Below are 22,067 nucleotides of genomic sequence, written 5' to 3'. Positions count from 1 at the left end.
TGTATTTAGGGGACACTCTGGTCTTTTGTGCCCTAGTTGCTTACATCCAAAGCACCAAATAGGCTGTGAGTAGCCCCGTGAATTGAACCGGGCTCTCTGAGGGTAGTTCGTGGCCGGAGGCCGTGTGGTATAGCGGTGCGCCGGGGGTTGGTAACTGGCAGCTGCTGGGGTGACTGGGGGTCTGTACTCCACTCTAGCAGGGGGCTTAGTGGTAGCAGTGTCCAGTTTGCGGGCATCCATATACTCATCTGCCAGGCGAGCAGCTTCCTGCAGGGTGGAGGGTTTACGGTCCCGAACCCACTCTCTAACTCCTGCTGATAACTTGTCAAAGCAATGTTCCAACAGGAATAGCTGCAGCACCTCTTCCCCAGATACGGCTTGGCACCCCGCTATCCAGTGAGCTGCTGTGCGGTGCACCTTACATGCCCACTCAACGTAGGAATCACCAGGTAATTTAACAGTGTCTCTGAACCGCCTCCGGTATGCCTCCGGTGTAACCGCATACCTGGAGAGCAGAGCCTCTTTCACAGTATTATAATCCCCAACCTCCTCATCTGGAATGGCCCGAACAGCCTCACTGGCCCGGACGGATAATTTTCCGGATAATATCGTGACCCAGTCCTCTGCGGGTACCTTGTGTAGTGCACATTGCCTCTCAAAATCCGCAAGGAACCCATCAATCTCTCCTTCTGTTTCCAGGAAGTTTTTAAAAGCTGCAAAATTTACTTTTCTCTTTTCCACTTGGGCTGCTGCAGCGCTGCTTTGGCGAAGTAGGTTGGCCTCCACAGCTGCTATGACCCGGTCGATAATTTCCGCAGATGGGTTGGGGCCATAATATGCCAGTCTTATTTTAACCGCCCGATCAAAGCTTGCTTCTTCAGGGGTTCTGTCTGATATGCTGGGCCCATTGGTTCCTTCTGTCCCTGGTACTCTTTCCATCTTAGTCAGTATTGTAATAATCCCCCTCTTCCTGAGGTTACTGGCTTGTGTAGTTGCTCTTCTGGGCGATAAGGTTCATTCCGTCGCTTGCCACCAATTGTTACGGTACCAACAGTGTACCAAGGTTAATATCAGATGAACAATGTCCTGCATAGGGAATCAGCAATTCACAACCCAGCCAGTTTCAGGTTTAAAACAGAATGTCATTTATTAAAGGCTAGATGCCTAGTATTTATACAGGTTTGACACCCCCCCCCCCAGATGGGGGTTGAAAGACTGTTGTACATTACATGGAGGGAACAAGCCCTTTGACATGATACAATAGAATTATATTACTTAAACACTTCAACCACAAGACACTCTTGGACCTTCTTATCACTTAGGCGTTTTCTCTCTGGAGTTGATCAAACAATAGAATGCTTAGCACTAATTAGATTATAGCTGGAGCCAGCAACTCTGTCTTTAGAAATTAGTTTCTTAGCTAAACACAATTAACTCCTTCAGTCCTGACAGAAGGGTCTGTCACATAAGGCTATACCCAGTAACAGGCCGGGCTAGGGCTAACCTCATGTAAGGCTATACCCAGTAACAGGCCAGGCCAGGGCTAAACTCATGTAATGATATTCCCAGTAACAGGCCGGGCCAGGGATAACTTCATGTAAGGCTATACCCAGTAACAGGCCGGGCTAGGGCTAACCTCATGTAAGGCTATACCCAGTAACAGGCCGGGCTAGGGCTAACCTCATGTAAGGCTATACCAAGTAACAGGCCGGGCTAGGGCTAACTTAATGCAAGGCTATACCCTGTAACAGTCTGGGCCAGGGCTAACCTTATGTAAGGCTATACCCAGTAACAGGCCGGGCCAGGGCTAACCTTATGTAAGGCTATACCCAGTAACAGGCCGGGCCAGGGCTAACCTCATGTAAGGCTATACCCAGTAACAGGCCGGGCTAGGGCTAACCACATGTAAGGCTATACCCAGTAACAGGCCGGGCTAGGGCTAATCTCATGTAAGGCTATACCCAGTAACAGACCGGGCTAGGGCTAATCTCATGTAAGGCTATACCCAGTAACAGGCCGGGCCAAGGCTAATCTCATGTAAGGCTATACCCAGTAACAGGCCGGGCTAGGGCTAATCTCATGTAAGGCTATACCCAGTAACAGGCCGAGCTAGGTCTAACCTCATGTAAGGCTATACCCAGTAACAGGCCAGGCTAGGGCTAACCTCATGTAAGGCTATACCCAGTAACAGGCCGGGCTAGGGCTAACCTCATGTAAGGCTATACCCAGTAACAGGTCGGGCTAGGGCTAACCTCATGTAAGGCTATACCCAGTAACAGGCCGGGCTAGGGCTAACCTCATGTAAGGCTATACCCAGTAACAGGCCGGGCTAGGGCTAATATCATGTAAGGCTATACCCAGTAACAGGCCGGGCTAGGGCTAATCTCATGTAAGGCTATACCCAGTAATAGGCCGGGCTAGGGCTAACTTCATGTAAGGCTATACCCAGTAACAGGCTGGGCTAGGGCTAACCTCATGTAAGGCTATACCCAGTAACAGGCCGGGCTAGGGCTAACCTCATGTAAGGCTATACACAGTAACAGGCTGGGCTAGGGCTAACTTCATGTAAGGCTATACCCAGTAACAGGCCGGGCTAGGGCTAACCTCATGTAAGGCTATACCCAGTAACAGGCCGGGCTAGGGCTAACTTCATGTAAGGCTATAGCCAGTAACAGGCCGGGCCAGTGCTAACCTCATGTAAGGCTATACCCAGTAACAGGCCAGGCTAGGGCTAACCTCATGTAAGGCTATACCCAGTAACAGGCCGGGCTAGGGCTAACCTCATGTAAGGCTATACCCAGTAACAGGCTGGGCTATTGCTAACCTCATGTAAGGCTATACCCAGTAACAGGCCGGGCCAGGGCTAACTTCATGTATGGCTATACCCAGTAACAGGCTGGGCCAGGGCTAACTTCATGTAAGGCTATACCCAGTAACAGGCCGGGCCAGGGCTAACCTCATGTAAGGCTATACCCAGTAACAGGCCGGGCCAGGGCTAAACTCATGTAATGCTATTCCCAGTAACAGGCCGGGCCAGGGCTAACCTCATGTAAGGCTATACCCAGTAACAGGCCAGGCCAGTGCTAAACTCATGTAATGATATTCCCAGTAACAGGCTGGGCCAGGGATAACTTCATTTAAGGCTATACCCAGTAACAGGCCGGGCTAGGGCTAACCTCATGTAAGGCTATACCCAGTAACAGGCCGGGCTAGGGCTAACTTCATGTAAGGCTATAGCCAGTAACAGGCCGGGCCAGTGCTAACCTCATGTAAGGCTATACCCAGTAACAGGCCAGGCTAGGGCTAACCTCATGTAAGGCTATACCCAGTAACAGGCCGGGCTAGGGCTAACCTCATGTAAGGCTATACCCAGTAACAGGCTGGGCTATTGCTAACCTCATGTAAGGCTATACCCAGTAACAGGCTGGGCCAGGGCTAACTTCATGTAAGGCTATACCCAGTAACAGGCCGGGCCAGGGCTAACCTCATGTAAGGCTATACCCAGTAACAGGCCGGGCCAGGGCTAAACTCATGTAATGCTATTCCCAGTAACAGGCCGGGCCAGGGCTAACCTCATGTAAGGCTATACCCAGTAACAGGCCAGGCCAGTGCTAAACTCATGTAATGATATTCCCAGTAACAGGCTGGGCCAGGGATAACTTCATTTAAGGCTATACCCAGTAACAGGCCGGGCTAGGGCTAATCTCATGTAAGGCTTTACCCAGTAACAGGCCAGGCCAGGGCTAAACTCATGTAATGCTATTCCCAGTAACAGGCCGGGCCAGGGCTAACCTCATGTAAGGCTATACCCAGTAACAGGCCGGGCTAGGGCTAACCTCATGTAAGGCTATGCCCAGTAACAGGCCAGGCCAGGGCTAAACTAATGTAATGCTATTCCCAGTAACAGGCCGGGCCAGGGATAACTTCATGTAAGGCTATACCCAGTAACAGGCCGGGCTAGGGCTAATCTCATGTAAGGCTATACCCAGTAACAGGCCAGGCTAGGGCTAACTTCATGTAAGGCTGTACCCAGTAACAGGCCGGGCCAGGGCTAACTTGATATAAGGCTATACCCAGTAACAGGCCGGGCCAGGGCTTACTTCATGTAAGACTATACCCAGTAACAGGCCGGGATAGGGATAATCTCATGTAAGGCTTTACCCAGTAACAGGCCAGGCTACGGCTAACTTAATGCAAGGCTATACCCAGTAACAGGCCGGGCTAGGGCTAACTTAATGCAAGGCTATACCCAGTAACAGGCCGGGCTAGGGCTAACTTAATGCAAGGCTATACCCAGTAACAGGCTGTGCCAGGGCTAACTTCATGTAAGGCTATACCCAGTAACAGGCCGGGCCAGGGCTAACTTCATGTAAGGCTATACCCAGTAACAGGCCGGGCCAGGGCTAACCTCATGTAAGGCTATACCCAGAAACAGGCCAGGCCAGGGCTAAACACATGTAATGCTATACCCAGTAACAGGCCAGGCCAGGGCTAACCTCATGTAAGGCTATATCCAGTAACAGGCCAGTTAAGGGCTAAACTCATGTAATGCTATTCACAGTAACAGGCCGGGCCAGGGCTAACCTCATGTAAGGCTATACCCAGTAACAGGCCGGGCTAGGGCTACCTCATGTAAGGCTATACCCAGTAACAGGCCGGGCTAGGGCTAACTTCATGTAAGGCTATACCCAGTAACAGGCCGGGCTAGGGCTAACCTCATGTAAGGCTATACTCAGTAACAGGCCAGGCTAGGGCTAACTTCATGTAAGGCTATACCCAGTAACAGGCCAGGCTAGGGCTAACTTCATGTAAGGCTATACCCAGTAACAGGCCAGGCTAGGGCTAACTTCATGTAAGGCTATACCCAGTAACAGGCCAGGCTAGTGCTAACCTCATGTAAGGCTATACCCAGTAACAGTCCGGGCTAGGGCTAACTTCATGTAAGGCTATACCCAGTAACAGGCCAGGCTAGGGCTAACTTCATGTAAGGCTTTACCCAGTAACAGGCCGGACCAGGGCTAACTTCATGTAAGGCTATACCCAGTAACAGGCCGGGCCAGGGCTAACTTCATGTAAGGCTATACCCAGTAATAGGCCGGGCCAGGGCTAACCTCATGTAAGGCTTTACCCAGTAACAGGCCGGGCCAGGGCTAACCTCATGTAAGGCTATACCCAGAAACAGGCCAGGCCAGGGCTAACTTCATGTAAGGCTATACCCAGTAACAGGCCGGGCCAGGGCTAACCTCATGTAAGGCTATACCCAGAAACAGGCCAGGCCAGGGCTAACCTCATGTAAGGCTATGCCCAGTAACAGGCCAGGCCAGGGCTAAACTAATGTAATGCTATTCCCAGTAACAGGCCGGGCCAGGGATAACTTCATGTAAGGCTATACCCAGTAACAGGCCGGGCTAGGGCTAATCTCATGTAAGGCTATACCCAGTAACAGGCCAGGCTAGGGCTAACTTCATGTAAGGCTGTACCCAGTAACAGGCCGGGCCAGGGCTAACTTGATATAAGGCTATACCCAGTAACAGGCCGGGCCAGGGCTTACTTCATGTAAGACTATACCCAGTAACAGGCCGGGATAGGGATAATCTCATGTAAGGCTTTACCCAGTAACAGGCCAGGCTAGGGCTAACTTAATGCAAGGCTATACCCAGTAACAGGCCGGGCTAGGGCTAACTTAATGCAAGGCTATACCCAGTAACAGGCCGGGCTAGGGCTAACTTAATGCAAGGCTATACCCAGTAACAGGCTGTGCCAGGGCTAACTTCATGTAAGGCTATACCCAGTAACAGGCCGGGCCAGGGCTAACTTCATGTAAGGCTATACCCAGTAACAGGCCGGGCCAGGGCTAACCTCATGTAAGGCTATACCCAGAAACAGGCCAGGCCAGGGCTAAACACATGTAATGCTATACCCAGTAACAGGCCAGGCCAGGGCTAACCTCATGTAAGGCTATATCCAGTAACAGGCCAGTTAAGGGCTAAACTCATGTAATGCTATTCACAGTAACAGGCCGGGCCAGGGCTAACCTCATGTAAGGCTATACCCAGTAACAGGCCGGGCTAGGGCTACCTCATGTAAGGCTATACCCAGTAACAGGCCGGGCTAGGGCTAACTTCATGTAAGGCTATACCCAGTAACAGGCCGGGCTAGGGCTAACCTCATGTAAGGCTATACCCAGTAACAGGCCAGGCTAGGGCTAACTTCATGTAAGGCTATACCCAGTAACAGGCCAGGCTAGGGCTAACTTCATGTAAGGCTATACCCAGTAACAGGCCAGGCTAGGGCTAACTTCATGTAAGGCTATACCCAGTAACAGGCCAGGCTAGTGCTAACCTCATGTAAGGCTATACCCAGTAACAGGCCGGGCTAGGGCTAACTTCATGTAAGGCTATACCCAGTAACAGGCCAGGCTAGGGCTAACTTCATGTAAGGCTTTACCCAGTAACAGGCCGGACCAGGGCTAACTTCATGTAAGGCTATACCCAGTAACAGGCCGGGCCAGGGCTAACTTCATGTAAGGCTATACCCAGTAATAGGCCGGGCCAGGGCTAACCTCATGTAAGGCTTTACCCAGTAACAGGCCGGGCCAGGGCTAACCTCATGTAAGGCTATACCCAGAAACAGGCCAGGCCAGGGCTAACTTCATGTAAGGCTATACCCAGTAACAGGCCGGGCCAGGGCTAACCTCATGTAAGGCTATACCCAGAAACAGGCCAGGCCAGGGCTAACCTCATGTAAGGCTATACCCAGTAATAGGCCGGGCTAGGGCTAACCTCATGTAAGGCTATACCCAGTAACAGGCCGGGCTAGGGCTAACTTCATGTAAGGCTATAGCCAGTAACAGGCTGGGCTATTGCTAACCTCATGTAAGGCTATACCCAGTAACAGGCCGGGCCAGGGCTAACTTCATGTATGGCTATACCCAGTAACAGGCTGGGCCAGGGCTAACTTCATGTAAGGCTATACCCAGTAACAGGCTGGGCTAGGGCTAACCTCATGTAAGGCTATACCCAGTAACAGGCCGGGCTAGGGCTAACCTCATGTAAGGCTATACCCAGTAACAGGCTGGGCTAGGGCTAACTTCATGTAAGGCTATACCCAGTAACAGGCCGGGCTAGGGCTAACCTCATGTAAGGCTATACCCAGTAACAGGCTGGGCTAGGGCTAACTTCATGTAAGGCTATACCCAGTAACAGGCCGGGCTAGGGCTAACCTCATGTAAGGCTATACCCAGTAACAGGCCGGGCTAGGGCTAACTTCATGTAAGGCTATAGCCAGTAACAGGCCGGGCCAGTGCTAACCTCATGTAAGGCTATACCCAGTAACAGGCCAGGCTAGGGCTAACCTCATGTAAGGCTATACCCAGTAACAGGCCGGGCTAGGGCTAACCTCATGTAAGGCTATACCCAGTAACAGGCCGGGCTAGGGCTAACCTCATGTAAGGCTATACCCAGTAACAGGCTGGGCTATTGCTAACCTCATGTAAGGCTATACCCAGTAACAGGCCGGGCCAGGGCTAACTTCATGTATGGCTATACCCAGTAACAGGCTGGGCCAGGGCTAACTTCATGTAAGGCTATACCCAGTAACAGGCCGGGCCAGGGCTAACCTCATGTAAGGCTATACCCAGTAACAGGCCGGGCTAGGGCTAACCTCATGTAAGGCTATACCCAGTAACAGGCCAGGCCAGGGCTAAACTCATGTAATGATATTCCCAGTAACAGGCTGGGCCAGGGATAACTTCATTTAAGGCTATACCCAGTAACAGGCCGGGCTAAGGCTAATCTCATGTAAGGCTTTACCCAGTAACAGGCCAGGCCAGGGCTAAACTCATGTAATGCTATTCCCAGTAACAGGCCGGGCCAGGGCTAACCTCATGTAAGGCTATACCCAGTAACAGGCCGGGCTAGGGCTAACCTCATGTAAGGCTATGCCCAGTAACAGGCCAGGCCAGGGCTAAACTAATGTAATGCTATTCCCAGTAACAGGCCGGGCCAGGGATAACTTCATGTAAGGCTATACCCAGTAACAGGCCGGGCTAGGGCTAATCTCATGTAAGGCTATACCCAGTAACAGGCCAGGCTAGGGCTAACTTCATGTAAGGCTTTACCCAGTAACAGGCCGGGCCAGGGCTAACTTGATATAAGGCTATACCCAGTAACAGGCCGGGCCAGGGCTAACTTCATGTAAGACTATACCCAGTAACAGGCCGGGCCAGGGCTAACTTCATGTAAGGCTTTACCCAGTAACAGGCCGGGCCAGGGCTAACTTCATGTAAGGCTATACCCAGTAACAGGCCGGGGCTAGGGCTAACCTCATGTAAGGCTATTCCCAGTAACAGGCCGGGCTAGGGCTAATCTCATGTAAGGCTATACCCAGTAACAGGCCGGGCTAGGGCTAACCTCATGTAAGGCTATACCCAGTAACAGGCTGGGCCAGGGCTAACTTCATGTAAGGCTATACCCAGTAGCAGGCCGAGCCAGGGCTAACCTCATGTAAGGCTATACCCAGTAACAGGCCGGGCCAGGGCTAAACTCATGTAATGCTATTCCCAGTAACAGGCCGGGCCAGGGCTAACCTCATGTAAGGCTATACCCACTAACAGGCCGGGCTAGGGCTAACCTCATGTAAGGCTATATCCAGTAACAGGCCGGGCTAGGGCTAATCTCATGTAAGTTTATACCCAGTAACAGGCCAGGCTAGGGCTAACCTCATGTAAGGCTATACCCAGTAACAGGCTGTTCCAGGGCTAACCTCATGTAAGGCTATACCCAGTAACAGGCCGGGATAGGGATAATCTCATGTAAGGCTATACCCAGTAACAGGCTGTGCCAGGGCTAACTTCATGTAAGTCTATACCCAGTAACAGGCCAGGCCAGGGCTAACCTCATGTAAGGCTATACCCAGTAAGAGGCCAGGCCAGGGCTAACCTCATGTAAGGCTATACCCAGTAACAGGCCAGGCCAGGGCTAACCTCTTGCAAGGCTATACCCAGTAACAGGCCGGGCTAGGGCTAACCTCATGTAAGGCTATACCCAGTAACAGGCTAGGGCTAATCTCATGTAAGGCTATACCCAGTAACAGGCCGTGCTAGGGCTAACCTCATGTAAGGCTATACCCAGTAACAGGCCGGGCTAGGGCTAACCTCATGTAAGGCTATACTCAGTAACGGGCTGGGCTAGGGCTAACCTCATGTAAGGCTATACCCAGTAACAGGCCGGGATAGGGCTAACTTCATGTAAGGCTATACCCAGTAACAGGCCGGGATAGGGCTAACTTCATGTAAGGCTATACCCAGTAACAGGCCGGGCTAGGGCTAACCTCATGTAAGGCTATACCCAGTAACAGGCTGGGCCAGGGCTAACCTCATGTAAGGCTATACCCAGTAACAGGCCGGGCTAGGGCTAACCTCATGTAAGGCTATACCCAGTAACAGGCCGGGCTAGGGCTAACCTCATGTAAGGCTATACCCAGTAACAGGCCGGGCTAGGGCTAACCTCATGTAAGGCTATACCCAGTAACAGGCCGGGCTAGGGCTAACCTCATGTAAAGCGATACCCAGTAACAGGCCGGGCTAGGGCTAACCTCATGTAAGGCTATACCCAGTAACAGGCCAGGCTAGGGCTAACCTCATGTAAGGCTATACCCAGTAACAGGCCGGGCTAGGGCTAACCTCATGTAAGGCTATACCCAGTAACAGGCCGGGCCAGGGCTAACCTCATGTAAGGCTATACCCAGTAACAGGCTGGGCTAGGGCTAACCTCATGTAAGGCTATACCCAGTAACAGGCCAGGCTAGGGCTAACCTCATGTAAGGCTATACCCAGTAACAGGCCGGGCTAGGGCTAACCTCATGTAAGGCTATACTCAGTAACAGGCCGGGCTAGGGCTAGCCTCATGTAAGGCTATACCCAGTAACAGGCCAGGCTAGGGCTAACCTCATGTAAGGCTATACCCAGTAACAGGCCGGGCTAGGGCTAACCTCATGTAAGGCTATACCCAGTAACAGGCCGGGCTAGGGCTAACCTCATGTAAGGCTATACCCAGTAACAGGACGGGCTAGGGCTAACCTCATGTAAGGCTATACCCAGTAACAGGCCGGGCTAGGGCTAATATCATGTAAGGCTATACTCAGTAACAGGCCGGGCTAGGGCTAACCTCATGTAAGGCTATACCCAGTAACAGGCCGGGCTAGGGCTAACCTCATGTAAGGCTATACCCAGTAACAGGACGGGCTAGGGCTAACCTCATGTAAGGCTATACCCAGTAACAGGCCGGGCTAGGGCTAATATCATGTAAGGCTATACCCAGTAACAGGCCAGGCTAGGGCTAACCTCATGTAAGGCTATACCCAGTAACAGGCCGTGCTAGGGATAACCTCATGTAAGGCTATACCCAGTAACAGGCGGGCTAGTGCTAATATCATGTAAGGCTATACCCAGTAACAGGCCGGGCTAGGGCTAACCTCATGTAAGGCTATACCCAGTAACAGGCCGGGCTAGGGCTAATATCATGTAAGGCTATACCCAGTAACAGGCCGGGCTAGGGCTAATTTCATGTAAGGCTATACCCAGTAACAGGCCAGGCTAGGGCTAACTTCATGTAAGGCTATACCCAGTAACAGGCCGGGCTAGGGCTAATATCATGTAAGGCTATACCCAGTAACAGGCCGGGCTAGGGCTAATATCATGTAAGGCTATACCCAGTAACAGGCCGGGCTAGGGCTAATATCATGTAAGGCTATACCCAGTAACAGGCCAGGCTAGGGATAACCTCATGTAAGGCTATACCCAGTAACAGGCCGGGCTAGGGCTAACCTCATGTAAGGCTATACCCAGTAACAGGCCGGGCTAGGGCTAACCTCATGTAAGGCTATACCCAGTAACAGGCCGGGCTAGGGCTAACCTCATGTAAGGCTATACCCAGTAACAGGCCGGGCCAGGGCTAACCTCATGTAAGGCTATACCCAGTAACAGGCCGGGCTAGGGCTAACCTCATGTAAGGCTATACCCAGTAACAGGCCGGGCTAGGGCTAACCTCATGTAAGGCTATAGCCAGTAACAGGCCGGGCTAGGGCTAACCTCATGTAAGGCTATACCCAGTAACAGGCCGGGCTAGGGCTAACCTCAGGTAAGGCTATACCCAGTAACACGCCGGGCTAGGGCTAACCTCATGTAAGGCTATACCCAGTAACAGGCCGGGCTAGGGCTAACCTCATGTAAGGCTATACTCAGTAACGGGCTGGGCTAGGGCTAACTTCATGTAAGGCTATACCCAGTAACAGGCCGGGATAGGGCTAACTTCATGTAAGGCTATACCCAGTAACAGGCCGGGATAGGGCTAACTTCATGTAAGGCTATACCCAGTAACAGGCTGGGCCAGGGCTAACCTCATGTAAGGCTATACCCAGTAACAGGCCGGGCTAGGGCTAACCTCATGTAAGGCTATACCCAGTAACAGGCCGGGCTAGGGCTAACCTCATGTAAGGGTATACCCAGTAACAGGCCGGGCTAGGGCTAACCTCATGTAAGGCTATACCCAGTAACAGGCCGGGCTAGGGCTAACCTCATGTAAAGCGATACCCAGTAACAGGCCGGGCTAGGGCTAACCTCATGTAAGGCTATACCCAGTAACAGGCTGGGCTAGGGCTAACCTCATGTAAGGCTATACCCAGTAACAGGCCGGGCTAGGGCTAACCTCATGTAAGGCTATACCCAGTAACAGGCCGGGCTAGGGCTAACCTCATGTAAGGCTATACCCAGTAACAGGCCAGGCTAGGGCAAACCTCATGTAAGGCTATACCCAGTAACAGGCCGGGCTAGGGCTAACCTCATGTAAGGCTATACTCAGTAACAGGCTGGGCTAGGGCTAACCTCATGTAAGGCTATACCCAGTAACAGGCCAGGCTAGGGCTAACCTCATGTAAGGCTATACCCAGTAACAGGCCGGGCTAGGGCTAACCTCATGTAAGGCTATACCCAGTAACAGGCCGGGCTAGGGCTAACCTCATGTAAGGCTATACCCAGTAACAGGCTGGGCTAGGGCTAACCTCATGTAAGGCTATACCCAGTAACAGGCCGGGCTAGGACTAATATCATGTAAGGCTATATCCAGTAACAGGCCGGGCTAGGGCTAATATCATGTAAGGCTATACCCAGTAACAGGCCAGGCTAGGGCTAACTTCATGTAAGGCTATACCCAGTAACAGGCCGGGCTAGGGCTAACCTCGTGTAAGGCTATACCCAGTAACGGGCTGGGCTAGGGCTAACCTCGTGTAAGGCTATACCCAGTAACGGGCTGGGCTAGGGCTAACCTCATGTAAGGCTATACCCAGTAACGGGCTGGGCTAGGGCTAACCTCATGGAAGGCTATACCCAGTAACAGGCCGGGCTAGGGCTAACCTCATGTAAGGCTATACCCAGTAACAGGCCGGGCTAGGGCTAACCTCATGTAAGGCTATACTCAGTAATGGGCTGGGCTAGGGCTAACTTCATGTAAGGCTATACCCAGTAACAGGCCGGGATAGGGCTAACTTCATGTAAGGCTATACCCAGTAACAGGCTGGGCCAGGGCTAACCTCATGTAAGGCTATACCCAGTAACAGGCCGGGCTAGGGCTAACCTCATGTAAGGCTATACTCAGTAACAGGCCGGGCTAGGGCTAACCTCATGTAAGGCTATACCCAGTAACAGGCCCGGCTAGGGCTAACCTCATGTAAGGCTATACCCAGTAACAGGCCGGGCTAGGGCTAACCTCATGTAAGGCTATACCCAGTAACAGGCCGGGCTAGGGCTAACCTCATGTAAAGCGATACCCAGTAACAGGCCGGGCTAGGGCTAACCTCATGTAAGGCTATACCCAGTAACAGGCTGGGCTAGGGCTAACCTCATGTAAGGCTATACCCAGTAACAGGCCGGGCTAGGGCTAACCTCATGTAAGGCTATACCCAGTAACAGGCCGGGCTAGGGCTAACCTCATGTAAGGCTATACCCAGTAACAGGCCAGGCTAGGGCTAACCTCATGTAAGGCTATACCCAGTAACAGGCCGGGCTAGGGCTAACCTCATGTAAGGCTATACTCAGTAACAGGCCGGGCTAGGGCTAACCTCATGTAAGGCTATACCCAGTAACAGGCCAGGCTAGGGCTAACCTCATGTAAGGCTATACCCAGTAACAGGCCGGGCTAGGGCTAACCTCATGTAAGGCTATACCCAGTAACAGGCCAGGCTAGGGCTAACCTCATGTAAGGCTATACCCAGTAACAGGCCGGGCTAGGGCTAACCTCATGTAAGGCTATACCCAGTAACAGGCCGGGCTAGGGTTAACCTCATGTAAGGCTATACCCAGTAACAGGCCGGGCTAGGGCTAACCTCATGTAAGGCTATACCCAGTAACAGGCCGGGCTAGGACTAATATCATGTAAGGCTATATCCAGTAACAGGCCGGGCTAGGGCTAATATCATGTAAGGTTATACCCAGTAACAGGCCAGGCTAGGGCTAACCTCATGTAAGGCTATACCCAGTAACAGGCCGGGCTAGGGCTAACCTCATGTAAGGCTATACCCAGTAACAGGCCGGGCTAGGGCTAATATCATGTAAGGCTATACCCAGTAACAGGCCGGGCTAGGGCTAACCTCATGTAAGGCTATACCCAGTAACAGGCCGGGCTAGGGCTAATATCATGTAAGGCTATACCCAGTAACAGGCCGGGCTAGGGCTAATATCATGTAAGGCTATACCCAGTAACAGGCCAGGCTAGGGCTAACTTCATGTAAGGCTATACCCAGTAACAGGCCGGGCTAGGGCTAATATCATGTAAGGCTATACCCAGTAACAGGCCGGGCTAGGGCTAATATCATGTAAGGCTATACCCAGTAACAGGCCGAGCTAGGGCTAATATCAAGTAAGGCTATACACAGTAACAGGCCGGGCTAGGGCTAATATCATGTAAGGCTATACCCAGTAACAGGCCGGGCTAGGGCTAATATCATGTAAGGCTATACCCAGTAACAGGCCAGGCTAGGGCTAACCTCATGTAAGGCTATACCCAGTAACAGGCCGGGCTAGGGCTAACCTCATTTAAGGCTATACCCAGTAACAGGCCGGGCTAGGGCTAATATCATGTAAGGCTATACCCAGTAACAGGCCGGGCTAGGGCTAACCTCATGTAAGGCTATACCCAGTAACAGGCCGGGCTAGGGCTAATATCATGTAAGGCTATACCCAGTAACAGGCCGTGCTAGGGCTAATATCATGTAAGGCTATACCCAGTAACAGGCCAGGCTAGGGCTAACTTCATGTAAGGCTATACCCAGTAACAGGCCGGGCTAGGGCTAACCTCGTGTAAGGCTATACCCAGTAACGGGCTGGGCTAGGGCTAACCTCGTGTAAGGCTATACCCAGTAACGGGCTGGGCTAGGGCTAACCTCATGTAAGGCTATACCCAGTAACGGGCTGGGCTAGGGCTAACCTCATGGAAGGCTATACCCAGTAACAGGCCGGGCTAGGGCTAACCTCATGTAAGGCTATACCCAGTAACAGGCCGGGCCAGGGCTAACCTCATGTAAGGCTATACTCAGTAACGGGCCGGGCTAGGGCTAACCTCATGTAAGGCTATACCCAGTAACAGGCCGGGCTAGGGCTAACCTCATGTAAGGCTATACCCAGTAACAGGCCGTGCTAGGGCTAACCTCATGTAAGGCTGTACCCAGTAATAGGCCGGGCTAGGGCTAACCTCATGTAAGGCTATACTCAGTAACGGGCTGGGCTAGGGCTAACCTCATGTAAGGCTATACCCAGTAACAGGCCGGGCTAGGGCTAATATCATGTAAGGCTATACCCAGTAACAGGCCGGGCTAGGGCTAATATCATGTAAGGCTATACCCAGTAACAGGCCGGGCTAGGGCTAACCTCGTGTAAGGCTATACCCAGTAACAGGCCCGGCTAGTGCTAACCTCATGTAAGGCTATACCCAGTAACGGGCTGGGCTAGGGCTAACCTCATGTAAGGCTATACCCAGTAACGGGCTGGGCTAGGGCTAACCTCATGGAAGGCTATACCCAGTAACAGGCCGGGCTAGGGCTAACCTCATGTAAGGCTATACCCAGTAACAGGCCGGGCTAGGGCTAACCTCATGTAAGGCTTTACCCAGTAACAGGCCGGGCTAGGGCTAACCTCATGTAAGGCTATACCCAGTAACAGGCCGGGCTAGGGCTAACCTCATGTAAGGCTATACCCAGTAACAGGCCGGGCTAGGGCTAATATCATGTAAGGCTATACCCAGTAACAGGCCAGGCTAGGGCTAACTTCATGTAAGGCTATACCCAGTAACAGGCCGGGCTAGGGCTAACCTCATGTAAGGCTATACCCAGTAACAGGCCGGGCTAGGGCTAACTTCATGTAAGGCTATACCCAGTAACAGGCCGGGCTAGGGCTAACTTCATATAAGGCTATAGCCAGTAACAGGCCGGGCTAGGTTTAACCTCATATAAGGCTATACCCAGTAACAGGCCGGGCTAGGGCTAACCTCATGTAAGGCTATACCCAGTAACAGGCCGGGCTAGGGCTAACCTCATGTAAGGCTATACCCAGTAACAGGCCGGGCTAGGGCTAACCTCATGTAAGGCTATACCCAGTAACAGGCCGGGCTAGGGCTAACCTCATGTAAGGCTATACCCAGTAACAGGCCAGGCTAGGGATAACCTCATGTAAGGCTATACCCAGTAACAGGCCGGGCTAGGGCTAACCTCATGTAAGGCTATACCCAGTAACAGGCCGGGCTAGGGCTAATCTCATGTAAGGCTTTACCCAGTAACAGGCCGGGCCAGGGCTAACTTCATGTAAGGCTATACCCAGTAACAGGCCGGGCTAGGGCTAACCTCATGTAAGGCTATACCCAGTAACAGGCCGGGCTAGGGCTAACCTCATGTAAGGCTATACCCAGTAACAGGCCGGGCTAGGGCTAACCTCATGTAAGGCTATACCCAGTAACAGGCCGCGCTAGGGCTAACCTCATGTAAGGCTATACCCAGTAACAGGCTGTTCTAGGGCTAACCTCATGTAAGGCTATACCCAGTAACAGGCTGTTCTAGGGCTAACCTCATGTAAGGCTATACCCAGTAACAGGCCGGGCTAGGGCTAACCTCATGTAAGGCTATACCCAGTAACAAGCCGAGCTAGGGCTAACCTCATGTAAGGCTATACTCAGTAACAGGCCGGGCCAGGGCTAATCTCATGTAAGGCTATACTCAGTAACAGGCCGGGCTAGGGCTAACCTCATGTAAGGCTATACCCAGTAACAAGCCGAGCTAGGGCTAACCTCATGTAAGGCTATACCCAGTAACAGGCCGGGCCAGGGCTAACCTCATGTAAGGCTATACCCAGTAACAGGCCGGGCTAGGGCTAACTTCATGTAAGGCTATACCCAGTAACAGGCCGGGCCAGGGCTAATCTCATGTAAGGCTATACTCAGTAACAAGCCAGGCTAGGGCTAACCTCATGTAAGGCTATACCCAGTAACAGGCCGGGCTAGGGCTAATATCATGTAAGGCTATACCCAGTAACAGGCCGGGCCAGGGCTAATCTCATGTAAGGCTATACTCAGTAACAGGCCGGGCTAGGGCTAACCTCATGTAAGGCTATACCCAGTAACAGGCCAGGCTAGGGCTAACTTCATGTATGGCTATACCCAGTAACAGGCTGGGCCAGGGCTAACTTCATGTAAGGCTATACCCAGTAACAGGCCAGGCTAGGGCTAACCTCATGTAAGGCTATACCCAGTAACAGGCCGGGCCAGGGCTAACCTCATGTAAGGCTATACCCAGTAACAGGCCGGGCTAGGGCTAACTTCATGTAAGGCTATACCCAGTAACAGGCCGGGCTAGGGCTAACCTCATGTAAGGCTATACCCAGTAACAGGCCGGGCCAGGGCTAACCTCATGTAAGGCTATACCCAGTAACAGGCCGGGCTAGGGCTAACTTCATGTAAGGCTATACCCAGTAACAGGCCGGGCTAGGGCTAACCTCATGTAAGGCTATACCCAGTAACAGGCCGGGTTAGGGCTAACCTCATGTAAGGCTATACCCAGTAACAGGCCAGGCTAGGGCTAACCTCATGTAAGGCTATACCCAGTAACAGGCCGGGCTAGGTTTAACCTCATATAAGGCTATAGCCAGTAACAGGCCGGGCTAGGGCTAACCTCATGTAAGGCTATACCCAGTAACAGGCCGGGCTAGGGCTAACCTCATGTAAGGCTATACCCAGTAACAGGCCGGGCCAGGGCTAACCTCATGTAAGGCTATACCCAGAAACAGGCCAGGCCAGGGCTAAACACATGTAATGCTATACCCAGTAACAGGCCAGGCTAGGGCTAACCTCATGTAAGGCTATACCCAGTAACAGGCCGGGCTAGGGCTAATATCATGTAAGGCTATACCCAGTAACAGGCCGGGCTAGGGCTAATCTCATGTAAGGCTATACCCAGTAACAGGCCGGGCTAGGGCTAATCTCATGTAAGGCTATACCCAGTAACAGGCCGGGCTAGGGCTAACCTCATGTAAGGCTATACCCAGTAACAGGCCGGGCTAGGGCTAACCTCATGTAAGGCTATACCCAGTAACAGGCCAGGCTAGGGTTAACTTCATGTAAGGTTATACCCAGTAACAGGCCGGGCTAGGGCTAACCTCATGTAAGGTTATACCCAGTAACAGGCCAGGCTAGGGTTAACTTCATGTAAGGTTATACCCAGTAACAGGCCGGGCTAGGGCTAACCTCATGTAAGGTTATACCCAGTAACAGGCCGGGCTAGGGCTAACCTCATGTAAGGCTATAGCCAGTAACAGGCCGGGCTAGGGCTAATATCATGTAAGGCTATACCCAGTAACAGGCCGGGCTAGGGCTAACCTCATGTAAGGCTATACCCAGTAACAGGCCGGGCTAGGGCTAACTTCATATAAGGCTATAGCCAGTAACAGGCCGGGCTAGGGCTAACCTCATGTAAGGCTATACCCAGTAACAGGCCGGGCTAGGGCTAACCTCATATAAGGCTATAGCCAGTAACAGGCCGGGCTAGGGCTAACCTCATGTAAGGCTATACCCAGTAACAGGCCGGGCTAGGGCTAACTTCATGTAAGGCTATACCCAGTAACAGGCCGGGCTAGGGCTAATCTCATGTAAGGCTATACCCAGTAACGGGCTGGGCACTGTGCTTCGCATAGTCTGGGCTTTCACTAAACTGTCTGGAGGTGACAAGGTGACATTTGTGGCTAGTGACCCACACATCAGTGCACTGAGACTTGACATAGTGGTGGCTTGTGTGCCAAGGCTTCAGGCTTTGGTTTATGGCACTGGTACGTGGCCACTCTTAATGACTGGTATTATCGTGTCATTAGAGAGTTGCATCTGCGCCACTGACTGTGTGCTCAGCTGTACAATTCCTTGAGATAACATTTGTTTTATTGCTGCTAAGACGGCACTTTACAGTACAGGGTACTTTGGCTGTCAATAAGGGGTTAATGTGCGGTTACCAAGAACTTTTGCATAATCTCCACCAATGTTTTTCAATGAAAGAATTCAGCAGGCTGTTCTAATCACACAAAAAGAGCACTTCTCCCGCAGTTTTTCTCATTATTTTTTTAACTTTTTTTTGGCTGCTTGAAAACCATATTTGTCTGTTCCGAGAGGCCAGTTTTATTGTTAATCAGTTTGTGCTGAGTACACATTAATCATTTTCTTTTTCAAAACTAAATACAAATAAATAAAACCTCACTTGTATACTACACATTATATAGTCGTCATGATGCTCGTTAATGCTATTAAATAGCACATGAAATGATCAATTGCACAAATGCCATGAATTCATATATTTGGTTACATGACCTGCATTAAACACATCAGACGTTAAGTATTGAATGAATTTCTTTTTATGTTTTATTTAACATTGTTTTTGCGTCATATGTTTTGTTTTTGCCGCAAAATTCCTTTACAATATTATCTGAAATGCTGTTCATTACAAATTTTTAGCATGTTTAATCAGATTGTCCATAGTAAAGAAAAAAAGGCAGCCACTTCATAGGCAGCAGTACAAAACAGAACAACGTTTCGGGGCGTATACCCCCGCCTCAGGCTCAATGCATCTTGTAATAGATGTTCTGATTCTCATTTGTCATAATAAATCCTTTGAAATTATGTTAAATTTACATAAAATGTAAATTTCTGCAAAATTCCACATTTGTATTATTCATTAGGGGATTTTATATATCTTTACCCAACTAATATAACTGATGTTTTTGATAATAATCTTCCTCCTTTTTGTATCTGAACTAAACTCACGAGTGACTAACATCAACAATCACTATCTACTATGGTTATAGGGATTCACGTTGTCAATAGTTAGCGCTCCCTCTGTTGCAACTGATATTAGGTGATTCTTGACACCTGCTCCCCCCCCTTTTCGGTGGGCACATATTTGTTACTTACTTAAGTGGTACATACATTTGGTTGTTTTAAACAACTTGTTTTATTATCTCCTCCTCTGTTTACATTATCTTTGTGCAATATTTATGTTGTACTCTGCTGAATAGACCTAATGTATTGAGCACTAAAAATAAAGATAATAACAGTGATTAACACCACGTATTCACTACTTCTATGTATACCGAGAATAAAGACGCTACATATATTTTACCAATAAATAATTTTCGGCTAGATTACGAGTTTTGCGGTATGAGTGAAAAAGCAGCATTAAGGCTCTTTTTCACTACCGCTGGTATTACGAGTCTTGCAGATTTAGCTGCACCGCACACTTTTTTGTCCGTACCACAACGTAATTACCGCAGCTTTCAAAAAGTCCTTTTTCAATGGGACTTCCATAGCGCCAGTATTACGAGTCTGCTTGGGAGACCAAATACCAGCCAATACCGTCAAGTCAAAAGTCAGTAGTTATGAGTTTTACACTACAAAGCTGTAGCATAAAACTCATAACTAAAGTGCTAAAAAGTACACTAACACCCATAAACTACCTATTAACCCCTAACCGAGACCCTCCCGCATTGCAAACACTAAAATAAAAATATTAACCCCTAATCTGCCGCTCCGGACATAGCCGCCACTATAATAAACATATTAACCCCTAAATCGCCACACTCCTGCATCGTAAACATTAGTTAAATATTATTAACCCCTAATCTGCTGTCCCTAACATCGCCGCAACCTACCTTACTGTTATTAACCCCTAATCTTCCGCCCCCAATGTCGCCGCCACTATACTAAATTTATTAACCACTAAACCTAAGTCTAACCCTAACACCCCCTAACTTAAATATAATTAAAATAAATCTAAATACAAATTAATATCATTACCTAAATAATTCCTATTTAAAATTAAATACTTACCTATAAAATAAACCTTAAGCTAGCTACAATATAACTAATAGTTACATTGTAGCTAGCTTAGGGTTTATTTTTATTTTACAGGGAAGTTTGTATTTATTTTAACTAGGTAGAATATTTGGTAAATAGTTATTAACTATTTAATAGCTACCTAGTTAAAATAAATACAAATTTACCTGTAAAATAAAACCTTACCTGAGTTACACTAACCCCTAACCTTACACTACAATTAAATAAATTACATTTATTAAATACAATTATCTAAATTACAAAAAGAAAAAACATTAAGTTACACAAAATAAAAAAGAAATTATCAGATATTTAAACTAATTACACCTAATCTAATAGCCCTATCAAAATAACCCCCACCCCAAAAAAAAAAGCCCTAGTCTAAACTAAACAACCAATAGCCCTTAAAAGGGCCTTTTGCGGGGCATTGCCCCAAAGAAATCAGCTCTTTTACCTGTAAAAAAAATACAAACAACCCCCAACAGTAAAACCCACCACCCACACAACCAAACCCCCCAAATAAAATCCTAACTAAAAAAACCTAAGCTCCCCATTGCCCTGAAAAGGGCATTTGGATGGGCATTGCCCTTAAAAGGGCATTTAACTCTTTTTCAAGTGCACAAACCCTAATCTAAAAATAAAACCCACCCAATGAACTCTTAAAAAAAAACTAACACTAACCCCTGAAGATCCACTTACAGTTTTGAAGGCCGGACATCTATCCTCAACGAAGCCGGGAGAAGTCTTCATCCAAGCCGGCAGAAGTGGTCCTCCAGATGGGCAGAAGTCTTCATCCAGACGGCATCTTCTATCTTCATCCATCCGGCGCGGAGCAGGTCCATCTTCAAGACATCCAGCGCGGAGCTTCCTCTTCTTACGACGGCTCTTCTGGAATGAAGGTTCCTTTAAGTGATGTCATTCAAGATGGCGTCCCTTGAATTCTGATTGGCTGATAGAATTCTGTCAGCCAATCAGAATTAAAGGTGAAAAAATCCTATTGGCTGATGCAATCAGCCAATAGGATTGAGCTTCAATCCTATGGCTGATCCATTCTATAGGGCTATTAGATTAGGTGTAATTAGTTTAAATATCTGATAATTTCTTTTTTTTATTTTGTGTAATTTAGTGTTGTTTTTTGTAATTTAGGTAATTGTATTTAATAAATGTAATTTATTTTATTGTAGTGTAAGGTTAGGTGTTATTTTACAGGTAAATTTGTATTTATTTTAACTAGGTAGTTAGTAAATAGTTCATAAATATTTACTAACTATTCTACCTAGTTAAAATAAATACAAACTTGCCTGTAAAATAAAAATAAAACCTAAGATAGATACAATGTAACTATTGGTTATATTGTAGCTATCTTAGGCCTAGATTTAGAGTTCGGCGGTAGCCGTCAAAACCAGCGTTAGAGGCTCCTAACGCTGGTTTTGGGCGCCCGCTGGTATTTGGAGTCAGTGATTAAAGGGTCTAACGCTCACTTTTCAGCCGCGACTTTTCCATACCGCAGATCCCCCTACGCCATTTGCGTAGCCTATCTTTTCAATGGGATCTTTCTAACGCTGGTATTTAGAGTCGTTTCTGCAGTGAGCGTTAGAGCTCTAACGACAAGATTCCAGCCGCCTGAAAATAGCAGGAGTTAAGAGCTTTCTGGCTAACGCC

This window comes from Bombina bombina, chromosome 1, assembly GCF_027579735.1.
Source record: "Bombina bombina isolate aBomBom1 chromosome 1, aBomBom1.pri, whole genome shotgun sequence".
NCBI lineage: Eukaryota > Metazoa > Chordata > Amphibia > Anura > Bombinatoridae > Bombina > Bombina bombina.
This window is presented reverse-complemented; position numbering follows the sequence as displayed.